This window comes from Taudactylus pleione, unplaced genomic scaffold, assembly GCF_031769625.1.
Source record: "Taudactylus pleione unplaced genomic scaffold, aTauple2 ptg001016l, whole genome shotgun sequence".
Classification (NCBI taxonomy): domain Eukaryota; kingdom Metazoa; phylum Chordata; class Amphibia; order Anura; family Myobatrachidae; genus Taudactylus; species Taudactylus pleione.
Genome location: NW_028285417.1, coordinates 246,787 through 263,357, shown reverse-complemented (window position 1 = coordinate 263,357; position 16,571 = coordinate 246,787).

Below are 16,571 nucleotides of genomic sequence, written 5' to 3'. Positions count from 1 at the left end.
TGTGCAGTATAAGTGTGATGTAGCAGTATAACGGTGCTGTAGCAGTATAACGGTGCTGTAGTAGTATAAGTGTGATGTAGCAGTATAACGGTGCTGTAGCAGTATAACGGTGCTGTGCAGTATAAGTGTGATGTAGCAGTATAACGGTGCTGTAGCAGTATAAGTGTAATGTAGTAGTATAACGGTGCTGTAGCAGTATAAGTGTGATGTAGCAGTATAACGGTGCTGTAGCAGTATAACGGTGCTGTAGCAGTATAAGTGTGATGTAGCTATACTGCTACAGTATAACGGTGCTGTAGCAGTATAAGTGTGATGTAGCAGTATAACGGTGCTGTAGCTGTATAAGTGTGATGTAGCAGTATAATGGTGCTGTAGCAGTATAAGTGTGATGTAGCAGTATAACGGTGCTGTAGCAGTATAAGTGTGATGTAGTAGTATAAGTGTGCTGTAGCAGTATAACAGTGCTGTAGCAGTATAAGTGTGATGTAGCAGTATAACGGTGCTGTAGCAGTATAAGTGTGATGTAGTAGTATAAGTGTGATGTAGCAGTATAACGGTGCTGTAGCAGTATAAGTGTGATGTAGCAGTATAACGGTGCTGTAGCAGTATAAGTGTGATGTAGCAGTATAACGGTGCTGTAGCAGTAGAAGTGTGATGTAGCAGTATAACGGTGCTGTTGCAGTATAACGGTGCTGTAGCAGTATAACGATGCTGTAGTAGTATAAGTGTGATGTAGCAGTATAACGGTGCTGTAGCAGTATAACGGTGCTGTAGCAGTATAACGGTGCTGTAGTAGTATAAGTGTGATGTAGCAGTATAACGGTGCTGTAGCAGTATAACGGTGCTGTAGTAGTATAAGTGTGATGTAGCAGTATAACGGTGATATGCAGTATAAGTGTGATGTAGCAGTATAACGGTGCTGTGCAGTATAAGTGTGATGTAGCAGTATAACGGTGCTGTAGCAGTATAACGGTGCTGTAGTAATATAAGTGTGATGTAGCAGTATAACGGTGCTGTAGCAGTATAACGGTGCTGTAGTAGTATAAGTGTGATGTAGCAGTATAACGGTGCTGTGCAGTATAAGTGTGATGTAGCAGTATAACGGTGCTGTGCAGTATAAGTGTGATGTAGCAGTATAACGGTGCTGTAGCAGTATAACGGTGCTGTAGTAGTATAAGTGTGATGTAGCAGTATAACGGTGCTGTAGCAGTATAACGGTGCTGTGCAGTATAACTGTGATGTAGCAGTATAACGGTGCTGTAGCAGTATAAGTGTGATGTAGTAGTATAACGGTGCTGTAGCAGTATAAGTGTGATGTAGCAGTATAACGGTGCTGTAGCAGTATAACGGTGCTGTAGCAGTATAAGTGTGATGTAGCAGTATAACGGTGCTGTAGCTGTATAAGTGTGATGTAGCAGTATAACGGTGCTGTAGCAGTATAAGTGTGATGTAGCAGTATAACGGTGCTGTAGCAGTATAAGTGTGATGTAGCAGTATAACGGTGCTGTAGCAGTATAACGGTGCTGTAGTAGTATAAGTGTGATGTAGCAGTATAACGGTGCTGTCGCAGTATAACGGTGTTGTAGCAGTATAACGGTGCTGTAGTAGTATAAGTGTGATGTAGCAGTATAACGGTGCTGTAGTAGTATAACGGTGCTGTAGTAGTATAAGTGTGATGTAGCAGTATAACGGTGCTGTGCAGTATAACGGTGCTGTAGTAGTATAAGTGTGATGTAGCAGTATAACGGTGCTGTAGCAGTATAACGGTGCTGTAGTAGTATAAGTGTGATGTAGCAGTATAACGGTGCTGTCGCAGTATAACGGTGTTGTAGCAGTATAACGGTGCTGTAGCAGTAAAAGTGTGATGTAGCAGTATAACGGTGCTGTAGTAGTATAACGGTGCTGTAGTAGTATAAGTGTGATGTAGCAGTATAACGGTGCTGTGCAGTATAACGGTGCTGTAGTAGTATAAGTGTGATGTAGCAGTAAAACGGTGCTGTGCAGTATAAGTGTGATGTAGCAGTATAACGGTGCTGTAGGAGTATAAGTGTGATGTAGCAGTATAACGGTGCTGTAGCAGTATAACGGTGCTGTAGTAGTATAAGTGTGATGTAGCAGTATAACGGTGCTGTAGCAGTATAACGGTGCTGTAGCAGTATAACGGTGGTGTAGTAGTATAAGTGTGATGTAGCAGTATAACGGTGCTGTAGCAGTATAACGGTGCTGTAGTAGTATAAGTGTGATGTAGCAGTATAACGGTGCTGTGCAGTATAAGTGTGATGTAGCATTATAACGGTGCTGTGCAGTATAAGTGTGATGTAGCAGTATAACGGTGCTGTAGCAGTATAACGGTGCAGTAGCAGTATAATGGTGCTGTAGCAGTATAACGGTGCTGTAGCAGTATAATGGTGCTGTGCAGTATAAGTGTTATGTAGCAGTATAACGGTGCTGTAGTAGTATAAGTGTGATGTAGCAGTATAACGGTGCTGTAGTAGTATAAGTGTGATGTAGCAGTATAACGGTGATATAGCAGTATAACGGTGCTGTAGCAGTATAACGGTGCTGTAGCAGTATAACGGTGGTGTAGTAGTATAAGTGTGATGTAGTAGTATAACGGTGCTGTAGCAGTATAACGGTGCTGTAGCAGTATAAGTGTGATGTAGCAGTATAACGGTGATATAGCAGTATAACGGTGATGTAGCAGTATAACGGTGATGTAGCAGTATAAGTGTGATGTAGCAGTATAAGTGTGATGTAGCAGTATAACGGTGCTGTAGTAGTATAAGTGTGCTGTAGCAGTATAACGTTGCTGTAGCAGTATAAGTGTGATGTAGCAGTACAAGTGTGATGTAGCAGTATAACGGTGCTGTAGCAGTATAAGTGTGATGTAGCAGTATAACGGTGCTGTAGCAGTATAAGTGTGATGTAGCAGTATAAGTGTGATGTAGCAGTTTAACGGTGCTGTAGCAGTATAACGGTGCTGTAGCAGTATAACGGTGCTGTAGCAGTATAAGTGTGATGTAGCAGTATAACGGTGCTGTAGCAGTATAAGTGTGATGTAGCAGTATAACGGTGCTGTAGCAGTATAACGGTGCTGTGGTAGTATAAGTGTGATGTAGCAGTATAACGGTGCTGTAGTAGTATAACGGGTGCTGTAGTAGTATAAGTGTGATGTAGCAGTATAACGGTGCTGTGCAGTATAAGTGTGATGTAGCAGTATAACGGTGCTGTAGCAGTATAACGGTGCTGTAGTAGTATAAGTGTGATGTAGCATTATAACGGTGCTGTAGCAGTATAACGGTGCTGTGCAGTATAAGTGTGATGTAGCAGTATAATGGTGCTGTAGTAGTATAAGTGTGATGTAGCAGTATAACGGTGCTGTAGCAGTATAACGGTGCTGTAGTAGTATAAGTGTGATGTTTCAGTATAACGGTGCTGTGCAGTATAAGTGTGATGTAGCAGTATAACGGTGCTGTAGCAGTATAGCGTGCTGTAGCAGTATAACGGTGCTGTAGTAGTATAAGTGTGATGTAGCAGTATAACGGTGCTGTGCAGTATAAGTGTGATGTAGCAGTATAACGGTGCAGTAGTAGTATAAGTGTGATGTAGCAGTATAACGGTGCTGTAGCAGTATAAGTGTGATGTAGCAGTATAACGGTGCTGTAGGAGTATAAGTGTGATGTAGCAGTATAAGTGTGATGTAGCAGTATATCGGTGCTGTAGCAGTATAACGGTGCTGTAGTAGTATAACTGTGATGTAGCAGTATAACGGTGCTGTAGTAGAATAACTGTGATGTAGCAGTATAACGGTGCTGTGCAGTATTAGTGTGATGTAGCAGTATAACGGTGCTGTGCAGTATAAGTGTGAAATAGCAGTATAACGGTGCTGTAGCAGTATAACGGTGCTGTAGCAGTATAACGGTGCTGTGCAGTATAAGTGTGATGTAGCAGTATAACGGTGCTGTGCAGTATAAGTGTGATGTAGCAGTATTACGGTGATATAGCAGTATAACGGTGCTGTAGCAGTATAACGGTGCTGTAGCAGTATAACGGTGCTGTGCAGTATAAGTATGATGTAGCAGTATAACGGTGCTGTGCAGTATAAGTGTGATGTAGCAGTATAACGGTGCTGTAGCAGTATAACGGTGCTGTGCAGTATAAGTGTGATGTAGCAGTATAACGGTGCTGTAGTAGTATAAGTGTGATGTAGCAGTATAACGGTGCTGTGCAGTATAAGTGTGATGTAGCAGTATAACGGTGCTGTAGTAGTATAAGTGTGATGTAGCAGTATAACGGTGCTGTAGCAGTATAACGGTGCTGTAGCAGTATAACATTGCTGTAGCAGGATAAGTGTGATGCAGCAGTATAACGGTGCTGTAGCAGTATAAGTGTGATGCAGCAGTATAAGTGTGATGTAGCAGTATAACGGTGCTGTAGCAGTATAACGGTGCTGTAGCAGTATAACGGTGCTGTAGTAGTGTAAGTGTGATGTAGCAGTATAACGGTGCTGTAGTAGTATAACGGTGCTGTAGTAGTATAAGTGTGATGTAGCAGTATAACCGTGCTGTGCAGTATAAGTGTGATGTAGCAGTATAACGGTGCTGTAGCAGTATAACGGTGCTGTAGTAGTATAAGTGTGATGTAGCAGTATAACGGTGCTGTAGCAGTATAACGGTGCTGTGCAGTATAAGTGTGATGTAGCAGTATAATGGTGTTGTAGTAGTATAAATGTGATGTAGCAGTATAACGGTGCTGTAGCAGTATAAGTGTGCTGTAGTAGTATAAGTGTGATGTAGCAGTATAATGGTGCTGTGCAGTATAAGTGTGATGTAGTAGTATATCGGTGCTGTAGCAGTATAACGGTGCTGTAGTAGTATAAGTGTGATGTAGCAGTATAACGGTGCTGTGCAGTATAAGTGTGATGTAGCAGTATAACGGTGCTGTGCAGTATAAGTGTGATGTAGCAGTATAACGGTGCTGTAGCAGCATAACGGTGCTGTAGCAGTATAGCGTGCTGTAGCAGTATAAGTGTGGGGTAGCAGTATAACGGTGCTGTAGTAGTATAAGTGTGATGTAGCAGTATAACGGTGCTGTGCAGTATAAGTGTGATGTAGCAGTATAACGGTGCAGTAGTAGTATAAGAGTGATATAGCAGTATAACGGTGCTGTAGCAGTATAACGGTGCTGTGCAGTATAAGTGTGATGTAGCAGTATAACGGTGCTGTGCAGTATAAGTGTGATGTAGCAGTATAACGGTGATATAGCAATATAACGGTGCTGTAGCAGTATAACGGTGCTGTGCAGTATAAGTGTGATGTAGCAGTATAACGGTGCTGTAGCAGTATAAGTGTGATGTAGCAGTATAACGGTGCTGTAGGAGTATAAGTGTGATGTAGCAGTATAACGGTGCTGTGTCAGTATAACGGTGCTGTAGCAGTATAACGGTGCTGTAGTAGTATAAGTGTGATGTAGCAGTATAACGGTGCTGTAGTAGTATAAGTGTGATGTAGCAGTATAACGGTGATATAGCAGTATAACGGTGCTGTAGCAGTATAACGGTGATGTAGCAGTATAACGGTGGTGTAGTAGTATAAGTGTGATGTAGCAGTATAACGGTGATATAGCAGTATAACGGTGCTGTAGCAGTATAACGGTGCTGTGCAGTATAAGTGTGATGTAGCAGTATAACGGTGCTGTAGCAGTATAACGGTGCTGTAGCAGTATAACGGTGGGGTAGCAGTATAACGGTGCTGTAGTAGTAAAAGTGTGATGTAGCAGTATAACGGTGCTGTAGCAGTATAACGGTGGGGTAGCAGTATAACGGTGCTGTAGCAGTATAAGTGTGATATAGCAGTATAACGGTGCTGTGCAGTATAAGTGTGATATAGCAGTATAACGGTGCTGTGCAGTATAAGTGTGATGTAGCAGTATAACGGTGCTGTGCAGTATAAGTGTGATGTAGCAGTATAACGGTGCTGTAGTAGTATAAGAGTGATGTAGCAGTATAACGGTGCTGTAGTAGTATAAGTGTGCTGTAGCAGTATAACGGTGCTGTAGCAGTATAAGTGTGATGTAGTAGTATAAGTGTGATGTAGCAGTATAACGGTGCTGTAGCAGTATAAGTGTGATGTAGTAGTATAAGTGTGATGTAGCAGTATAACGGTGCTGTAGCAGTATAACGTTGCTGTAGTAGTATAAGTGTGATGTAGCAGTATAACGGTGCTGTAGCAGTATAACGGTGCTGTAGCAGTATAAGTGTGAATTAGCAGTATAACGGTGCTGTAGCAGTATAACGGTGCTGTAGCAGTATAACGGTGCTGTAGTAGTATAAGTGTGATTTAGCAGTATAAGTGTGATGTAGCAGTATAACGGTGCTGTAGCAGTGTAACGGTGCTGTAGCAGTATAACGGTGCTGTAGCAGTATAAGTGTGATGTAGCAGTATAAGTGTGATGTAGCAGTATAACGGTGCTGTAGCAGTATAACGGTGCTGTAGTAGTATAAGTGTAATGTAGCAATATAAGTGTGATGTAGTAGTATAAGTGTGATGTAGCAGTATAACGGTGCTGTAGCAGTATAAGTGTGATGTAGCAGTATAACGGTGCTGTAGCAGTATAAGTGTGATTTACCAGTATAAGTGTGATGTAGCAGTATAACGGTGCTGTAATAGTGTAACGGTGCTGTAGCAGTATAACGGTGCTGTAGTAGTATAAATGTGATGTAGCAGTATAACGGTGCTGTAGCAGTATAACGGTGCTGTAGTAGTATAACGGTGCTGTAGTAGTATAAGTGTGATGTAGCAGTATAACGGTGATATAGCAGTATAACGGTGCTGTAGCAGTATAACGGTGCTGTGCAGTATAACGGTGATATAGCAGTATAACGGTGCTGTAGCAGTATATCGGTGCTGTGCAGTATAAGTGTGATGTAGCAGTATAACGGTGGGGTAGCAGTATAACGGTGCTGTAGCAGTATAACGGTGATGTAGCAGTATAACGGTGCTGTGCAGTATAAGTGTGATGTAGCAGTATAACGGTGCTGTAGTAGTATAACGGTGCTGTAGCAGTATAACGGTGCTGTAGCAGTATAGCGTGCTGTAGCAGTATAACGGTGGGGTAGCAGTATAACGGTGCTGTAGTAGTATAAGTGTGATGTAGCAGTATAACGGTGCTGTAGTAGTATAAGTGTGATGTAGCAGTATAACGGTGCTGTAATAGTATAAGTGTGATGTAGCAGTATAACGGTGCTGTAGCAGTATAAGTGTGATGTAGCAGTATAAGTGTGATGTAGTAGTATAACGGTGCTGTAGCAGTATAAAGGTGCTGTAGCAATATAACGGTGCTGTAGTAGTATAAGTGTGATGTAGCAGTATAACGGTGCTGTGCAGTATAAGTGTGATGTAGCAGTATAAGTGTGATGTAGCAGTATAACGGTGCTGTAGCAGTATAAGTGTGATGTAGCAGTATAAGTGTGATGTAGCAGTATAACGGTGCTGTAGCAGTATAACGGTGCTGTAGTAGTATAAGTGTGATGTAGCAGTATAACGGTGCTGTAGTAGTATAAGTGTGATGTAGCAGTATAACGGTGCTGTAGCAGTATAACGGTGATGTAGCAGTATAACGGTGCTGTAGCAGTATAACGGTGCTGTGCAGCATAAGTGTGATGTAGCAGTATAACGGTGCTGTGCAGTATAAGTGTGATGTAGCAGTATAACGGTGCTGTAGCAGTATAACGGTGCTGTAGCAGTATAGCGTGCTGTAGCAGTATAACGTTGGGGTAGCAGTATAACGGTGCTGTAGTAGTATAAGTGTGATGTAGCTGTATAATGGTGCTGTGCAGTATAAGTGTGATGTAGCAGTATAACGGTGCTGTAGTAGTATAAGTGTGATGTAGCAGTATAACGGTGCTGTAGCAGTATAAGTGTGATGTAGCAGTATAACGGTGCTGTGCAGTATAACGGTGATATAGCAGTATAACGGTGCTGTAGCAGTATATCGGTGCTGTGCAGTATAAGTGTGATGTAGCAGTATAACGGTGTGGTAGCAGTATAACGGTGCTGTAGCAGTATAACGGTGATGTAGCAGTATAACGGTGCTGTGCAGTATAAGTGTGATGTAGCAGTATAACGGTGCTGTAGTAGTATAACGGTGCTGTAGCAGTATAACGGTGCTGTAGCAGTATAGCGTGCTGTAGTAGTATAAGTGTGATGTAGCAGTATAACGGTGCTGTAGTAGTATAACGGTGCTGTAGTAGTATAAGTGTGATGTAGCAGTATAACGGTGCTGTGCAGTATAACGGTGCTGTAGTAGTATAAGTGTGATGTAGCAGTAAAACGGTGCTGTGCAGTATAAGTGTGATGTAGCAGTATAACGGTGCTGTAGGAGTATAAGTGTGATGTAGCAGTATAACGGTGCTGTAGCAGTATAACGGTGCTGTAGTAGTATAAGTGTGATGTAGCAGTATAACGGTGCTGTAGCAGTATAACGGTGCTGTAGCAGTATAACGGTGGTGTAGTAGTATAAGTGTGATGTAGCAGTATAACGGTGCTGTAGCAGTATAACGGTGCTGTAGTAGTATAAGTGTGATGTAGCAGTATAACGGTGCTGTGCAGTATAAGTGTGATGTAGCATTATAACGGTGCTGTGCAGTATAAGTGTGATGTAGCAGTATAACGGTGCTGTAGCAGTATAACGGTGCAGTAGCAGTATAATGGTGCTGTAGCAGTATAACGGTGCTGTAGCAGTATAATGGTGCTGTGCAGTATAAGTGTTATGTAGCAGTATAACGGTGCTGTAGTAGTATAAGTGTGATGTAGCAGTATAACGGTGCTGTAGTAGTATAAGTGTGATGTAGCAGTATAACGGTGATATAGCAGTATAACGGTGCTGTAGCAGTATAACGGTGCTGTAGCAGTATAACGGTGGTGTAGTAGTATAAGTGTGATGTAGTAGTATAACGGTGCTGTAGCAGTATAACGGTGCTGTAGCAGTATAAGTGTGATGTAGCAGTATAACGGTGATATAGCAGTATAACGGTGATGTAGCAGTATAACGGTGATGTAGCAGTATAAGTGTGATGTAGCAGTATAAGTGTGATGTAGCAGTATAACGGTGCTGTAGTAGTATAAGTGTGCTGTAGCAGTATAACGTTGCTGTAGCAGTATAAGTGTGATGTAGCAGTACAAGTGTGATGTAGCAGTATAACGGTGCTGTAGCAGTATAAGTGTGATGTAGCAGTATAACGGTGCTGTAGCAGTATAAGTGTGATGTAGCAGTATAAGTGTGATGTAGCAGTTTAACGGTGCTGTAGCAGTATAACGGTGCTGTAGCAGTATAACGGTGCTGTAGCAGTATAACGGTGCTGTAGCAGTATAAGTGTGATGTAGCAGTATAACGGTGCTGTAGCAGTATAAGTGTGATGTAGCAGTATAACGGTGCTGTAGCAGTATAACGGTGCTGTAGGAGTATAACGGTGCTGTGGTAGTATAAGTGTGATGTAGCAGTATAACGGTGCTGTAGTAGTATAACGGGTGCTGTAGTAGTATAAGTGTGATGTAGCAGTATAACGGTGCTGTGCAGTATAAGTGTGATGTAGCAGTATAACGGTGCTGTAGCAGTATAACGGTGCTGTAGTAGTATAAGTGTGATGTAGCATTATAACGGTGCTGTAGCAGTATAACGGTGCTGTGCAGTATAAGTGTGATGTAGCAGTATAATGGTGCTGTAGTAGTATAAGTGTGATGTAGCAGTATAACGGTGCTGTAGCAGTATAACGGTGCTGTAGTAGTATAAGTGTGATGTTTCAGTATAACGGTGCTGTGCAGTATAAGTGTGATGTAGCAGTATAACGGTGCTGTAGCAGTATAGCGTGCTGTAGCAGTATAACGGTGCTGTAGTAGTATAAGTGTGATGTAGCAGTATAACGGTGCTGTGCAGTATAAGTGTGATGTAGCAGTATAACGGTGCAGTAGTAGTATAAGTGTGATGTAGCAGTATAACGGTGCTGTAGCAGTATAAGTGTGATGTAGCAGTATAACGGTGCTGTAGGAGTATAAGTGTGATGTAGCAGTATAAGTGTGATGTAGCAGTATATCGGTGCTGTAGCAGTATAATGGTGCTGTAGTAGTATAACTGTGATGTAGCAGTATAACGGTGCTGTAGTAGAATAACTGTGATGTAGCAGTATAACGGTGCTGTGCAGTATTAGTGTGATGTAGCAGTATAACGGTGCTGTGCAGTATAAGTGTGAAATAGCAGTATAACGGTGCTGTAGCAGTATAACGGTGCTGTAGCAGTATAACGGTGCTGTGCAGTATAAGTGTGATGTAGCTGTATAACGGTGCTGTGCAGTATAAGTGTGATGTAGCAGTATTACGGTGATATAGCAGTATAACGGTGCTGTAGCAGTATAACGGTGCTGTAGCAGTATAACGGTGCTGTGCAGTATAAGTGTGATGTAGCAGTATAACGGTGCTGTGCAGTATAAGTGTGATGTAGCAGTATAACGGTGCTGTAGCAGTATAACGGTGCTGTGCAGTATAAGTGTGATGTAGCAGTATAACGGTGCTGTAGTAGTATGTGTGATGTAGCAGTATAACGGTGCTGTGCAGTATAAGTGTGATGTAGCAGTATAACGGTGCTGTAGTAGTATAAGTGTGATGTAGCAGTATAACGGTGCTGTAGCAGTATAACGGTGCTGTAGCAGTATAACATTGCTGTAGCAGGATAAGTGTGATGCAGCAGTATAACGGTGCTGTAGCAGTATAAGTGTGATGCAGCAGTATAAGTGTGATGTAGCAGTATAACGGTGCTGTAGCAGTATAACGGTGCTGTAGCAGTATAACGGTGCTGTAGTAGTGTAAGTGTGATGTAGCAGTATAACGGTGCTGTAGTAGTATAACGGTGCTGTAGTAGTATAAGTGTGATGTAGCAGTATAACCGTGCTGTGCAGTATAAGTGTGATGTAGCAGTATAACGGTGCTGTAGCAGTATAACGGTGCTGTAGTAGTATAAGTGTGATGTAGCAGTATAACGGTGCTGTAGCAGTATAACGGTGCTGTGCAGTATAAGTGTGATGTAGCAGTATAATGGTGTTGTAGTAGTATAAGTGTGATGTAGCAGTATAACGGTGCTGTAGCAGTATAAGTGTGCTGTAGTAGTATAAGTGTGATGTAGCAGTATAATGGTGCTGTGCAGTATAAGTGTGATGTAGTAGTATATCGGTGCTGTAGCAGTATAACGGTGCTGTAGTAGTATAAGTGTGATGTAGCAGTATAACGGTGCTGTGCAGTATAAGTGTGATGTAGCAGTATAACGGTGCTGTGCAGTATAAGTGTGATGTAGCAGTATAACGGTGCTGTAGCAGCATAACGGTGCTGTAGCAGTATAGCGTGCTGTAGCAGTATAAGTGTGGGGTAGCAGTATAACGGTGCTGTAGTAGTATAAGTGTGATGTAGCAGTATAACGGTGCTGTGCAGTATAAGTGTGATGTAGCAGTATAACGGTGCAGTAGTAGTATAAGAGTGATATAGCAGTATAACGGTGCTGTAGCAGTATAACGGTGCTGTGCAGTATAAGTGTGATGTAGCAGTATAACGGTGCTGTGCAGTATAAGTGTGATGTAGCAGTATAACGGTGATATAGCAGTATAACGGTGCTGTAGCAGTATAACGGTGCTGTGCAGTATAAGTGTGATGTAGCAGTATAACGGTGCTGTAGCAGTATAAGTGTGATGTAGCAGTATAACGGTGCTGTAGGAGTATAAGTGTGATGTAGCAGTATAACGGTGCTGTGTCAGTATAACGGTGCTGTGGCAGTATAACGGTGCTGTAGTAGTATAAGTGTGATGTAGCAGTATAACGGTGCTGTAGTAGTATAAGTGTGATGTAGCAGTATAACGGTGATATAGCAGTATAACGGTGCTGTAGCAGTATAACGGTGATGTAGCAGTATAACGGTGGTGTAGTAGTATAAGTGTGATGTAGCAGTATAACGGTGATATAGCAGTATAACGGTGCTGTAGCAGTATAACGGTGCTGTGCAGTATAAGTGTGATGTAGCAGTATAACGGTGCTGTAGCAGTATAACGGTGCTGTAGCAGTATAACGGTGGGGTAGCAGTATAACGGTGCTGTAGTAGTAAAAGTGTGATGTAGCAGTATAATGGTGCTGTAGCAGTATAACGGTGGGGTAGCAGTATAACGGTGCTGTAGCAGTATAAGTGTGATATAGCAGTATAACGGTGCTGTGCAGTATAAGTGTGATATAGCAGTATAACGGTGCTGTGCAGTATAAGTGTGATGTAGCAGTATAACGGTGCTGTGCAGTATAAGTGTGATGTAGCAGTATAACGGTGCTGTAGTAGTATAAGAGTGATGTAGCAGTATAACGGTGCTGTAGTAGTATAAGTGTGCTGTAGCAGTATAACGGTGCTGTAGCAGTATAAGTGTGATGTAGTAGTATAAGTGTGATGTAGCAGTATAACGGTGCTGTAGCAGTATAAGTGTGATGTAGTAGTATAAGTGTGATTTAGCAGTATAAGTGTGATGTAGTAGTATAAGTGTGATGTAGCAGTATAACGGTGCTGTAGCAGTATAAGTGTGATGTAGCAGTATAACGGTGCTGTAGCAGTATAACGGTGCTGTAGTAGTATAAGTGTGATTTAGCAGTATAAGTGTGATGTAGCAGTATAACGGTGCTGTAGCAGTGTAACGGTGCTGTAGCAGTATAACGGTGCTGTAGCAGTATAAGTGTGATGTAGCAGTATAAGTGTGATGTAGCAGTATAACGGTGCTGTAGCAGTATAACGGTGCTGTAGTAGTATAAGTGTGATGTAGCAATATAAGTGTGATGTAGTAGTATAAGTGTGATGTAGCAGTATAACGGTGCTGTAGCAGTATAAGTGTGATGTAGCAGTATAACGGTGCTGTAGCAGTATAAGTGTGATTTACCAGTATAAGTGTGATGTAGCAGTATAACGGTGCTGTAATAGTGTAACGGTGCTGTAGCAGTATAACGGTGCTGTAGTAGTATAAGTGTGATGTAGCAGTATAACGGTGCTGTAGCAGTATAACGGTGCTGTAGTAGTATAACAGTGCTGTAGTAGTATAAGTGTGATGTAGCAGTATAACGGTGATATAGCAGTATAACGGTGCTGTAGCAGTATAACGGTGCTGTGCAGTATAACGGTGATATAGCAGTATAACGGTGCTGTAGCAGTATATCGGTGCTGTGCAGTATAAGTGTGATGTAGCAGTATAACGGTGGGGTAGCAGTATAACGGTGCTGTAGCAGTATAACGGTGATGTAGCAGTATAACGGTGCTGTGCAGTATAAGTGTGATGTAGCAGTATAACGGTGCTGTAGTAGTATAACGGTGCTGTAGCAGTATAACGGTGCTGTAGCAGTATAGCGTGCTGTAGCAGTATAACGGTGGGGTAGCAGTATAACGGTGCTGTAGTAGTATAAGTGTGATGTAGCAGTATAACGGTGCTGTAGTAGTATAAGTGTGATGTAGCAGTATAACGGTGCTGTAATAGTATAAGTGTGATGTAGCAGTATAACGGTGCTGTAGCAGTATAAGTGTGATGTAGCAGTATAAGTGTGATGTAGTAGTATAACGGTGCTGTAGCAGTATAAAGGTGCTGTAGCAATATAACGGTGCTGTAGTAGTATAAGTGTGATGTAGCAGTATAACGGTGCTGTGCAGTATAAGTGTGATGTAGCAGTATAAGTGTGATGTAGCAGTATAACGGTGCTGTAGCAGTATAAGTGTGATGTAGCAGTATAAGTGTGATGTAGCAGTATAACGGTGCTGTAGCAGTATAACGGTGCTGTAGTAGTATAAGTGTGATGTAGCAGTATAACGGTGCTGTAGTAGTATAAGTGTGATGTAGCAGTATAACGGTGCTGTAGCAGTATAACGGTGATGTAGCAGTATAACGGTGCTGTAGCAGTATAACGGTGCTGTGCAGCATAAGTGTGATGTAGCAGTATAACGGTGCTGTGCAGTATAAGTGTGATGTAGCAGTATAACGGTGCTGTAGCAGTATAACGGTGCTGTAGCAGTATAGCGTGCTGTAGCAGTATAACGTTGGGGTAGCAGTATAACGGTGCTGTAGTAGTATAAGTGTGATGTAGCTGTATAATGGTGCTGTGCAGTATAAGTGTGATGTAGCAGTATAACGGTGCTGTAGTAGTATAAGTGTGATGTAGCAGTATAACGGTGCTGTAGCAGTATAAGTGTGATGTAGCAGTATAACGGTGCTGTGCAGTATAACGGTGATATAGCAGTATAACGGTGCTGTAGCAGTATATCGGTGCTGTGCAGTATAAGTGTGATGTAGCAGTATAACGGTGTGGTAGCAGTATAACGGTGCTGTAGCAGTATAACGGTGATGTAGCAGTAAAACGGTGCTGTGCAGTATAAGTGTGATGTAGCAGTATAACGGTGCTGTAGTAGTATAACGGTGCTGTAGCAGTATAACGGTGCTGTAGCAGTATAGCGTGCTGTAGTAGTATAAGTGTGATGTAGCAGTATAACGGTGCTGTAGTAGTATAAGTGTGATGTAGCAGTATAACGGTGCTGTAATAGTATAAGTGTGATGTAGCAGTATAACGGTGCTGTAGCAGTATAAGTGTGATGTAGCAGTATAAGTGTGATGTAGTAGTATAAGTGTGATGTAGCAGTATAACGGAGCTGTAGCAGTATAAGTGTGATGTAGTAGTATAAGTGTGATGTAGCAGTATAACGGTGCTGTAGCAGTATAACGTTGCTGTAGTAGTATAAGTGTGATGTAGCAGTATAACGGTGCTGTAGCAGTATAACGGTGCTGTAGCAGTATAACGGTGCTGTAGCAGTATAAGTGTGATGTAGCAGTATAACGGTGCTGTAGCAGTATAACGGTGCTGTAGTAGTATAAGTGTGATTTAGCAGTATAAGTGTGATGTAGCAGTATAACGGTGCTGTAGCAGTGTAACGGTGCTGTAGTAGTATAAGTGTGATGTAGCAGTATAACGGTGCTGTAGTAGTATAAGTGTGATGTAGCAGTATAACGGTGCTGTAGTAGTATAAGTGTGATGTAGCAGTATAACGGTGATATAGCAGTATAACGGTGCTGTAGCAGTATAACGGTGATATAGCAGTATAACGGTGCAGTAGCAGTATAACTGTGCTGTTTAGTATAAGTGTGATGTAGCAGTATAACGGTGCTGTGCAGTATAAGTGTGATGTAGTAGTATAAGTGTGATGTAGCAGTATAACGGTGCTGTAGCAGTATAACGGTGCTGTAGTAGTATAAGTGTGATGTAGCAGTATAAGTGTGATGTAGTAGTATAAGTGTGATGTAGCAGTATAACGGTGCTGTAGCAGTATAAGTGTGATGTAGCAGTATAACGGTGCTGTGTCAGTATAACGGTGCTGTAGCAGTATAACGGTGCTGTAGTAGTATAAGTGTGATGTAGCAGTATAACGGTGCTGTAGCAGTATAAGTGTGATGTAGCAGTATAACGGTGCTGTAGCAGTATAAGTGTGATTTACCAGTATAAGTGTGATGTAGCAGTATAACGGTGCTGTAATAGTGTAACGGTGCTGTAGCAGTATAACGGTGCTGTAGTAGTATAAGTGTGATGTAGCAGTATAACGGTGCTGTAGCAGTATAACGGTGCTGTAGTAGTATAACGGTGCTGTAGTAGTATAAGTGTGATGTAGCAGTATAACGGTGATATAGCAGTATAACGGTGCTGTAGCAGTATAACGGTGCTGTGCAGTATAACGGTGATATAGCAGTATAACGGTGCTGTAGCAGTATATCGGTGCTGTGCAGTATAAGTGTGATGTAGCAGTATAACGGTGGGGTAGCAGTATAACGGTGCGGTAGCAGTATAACGGTGATGTAGCAGTATAATGGTGCTGTGCAGTATAAGTGTGATGTAGCAGTATAACGGTGCTGTAGTAGTATAACGGTGCTGTAGCAGTATAACGGTGCTGTAGCAGTATAGCGTGCTGTAGCAGTATAACGGTGGGGTAGCAGTATAACGGTGCTGTAGTAGTATAAGTGTGATGTAGCAGTATAACGGTGCTGTAGTAGTATAAGTGTGATGTAGCAGTATAACGGTGCTGTAATAGTATAAGTGTGATGTAGCAGTATAACGGTGCTGTAGCAGTATAAGTGTGATGTAGCAGTATAAGTGTGATGTAGTAGTATAACGGTGCTGTAGCAGTATAACGGTGCTGTAGCAATATAACGGTGCTGTAGTAGTATAAGTGTGATGTAGCAGTATAACGGTGCTGTGCAGTATAAGTGTGATGTAGCAGTATAAGTGTGATGTAGCAGTATAACGGTGCTGTAGCAGTATAAGTGTGATGTAGCAGTATAAGTGTGATGTAGCAGTATAACGGTGCTGTAGCAGTATAACGGTGCTGTAGTAGTATAAGTGTGATGTAGCAGTATAACGGTGCTGTAGTAGTATAAGTGTGATGTAGCAGTATAACGGTGCTGTAGCAGTATAACGGTGATGTAGCAGTATAACGGTGCTGTAGCAGTATAACGGTGCTGTGCAGCATAAGTGTGATGT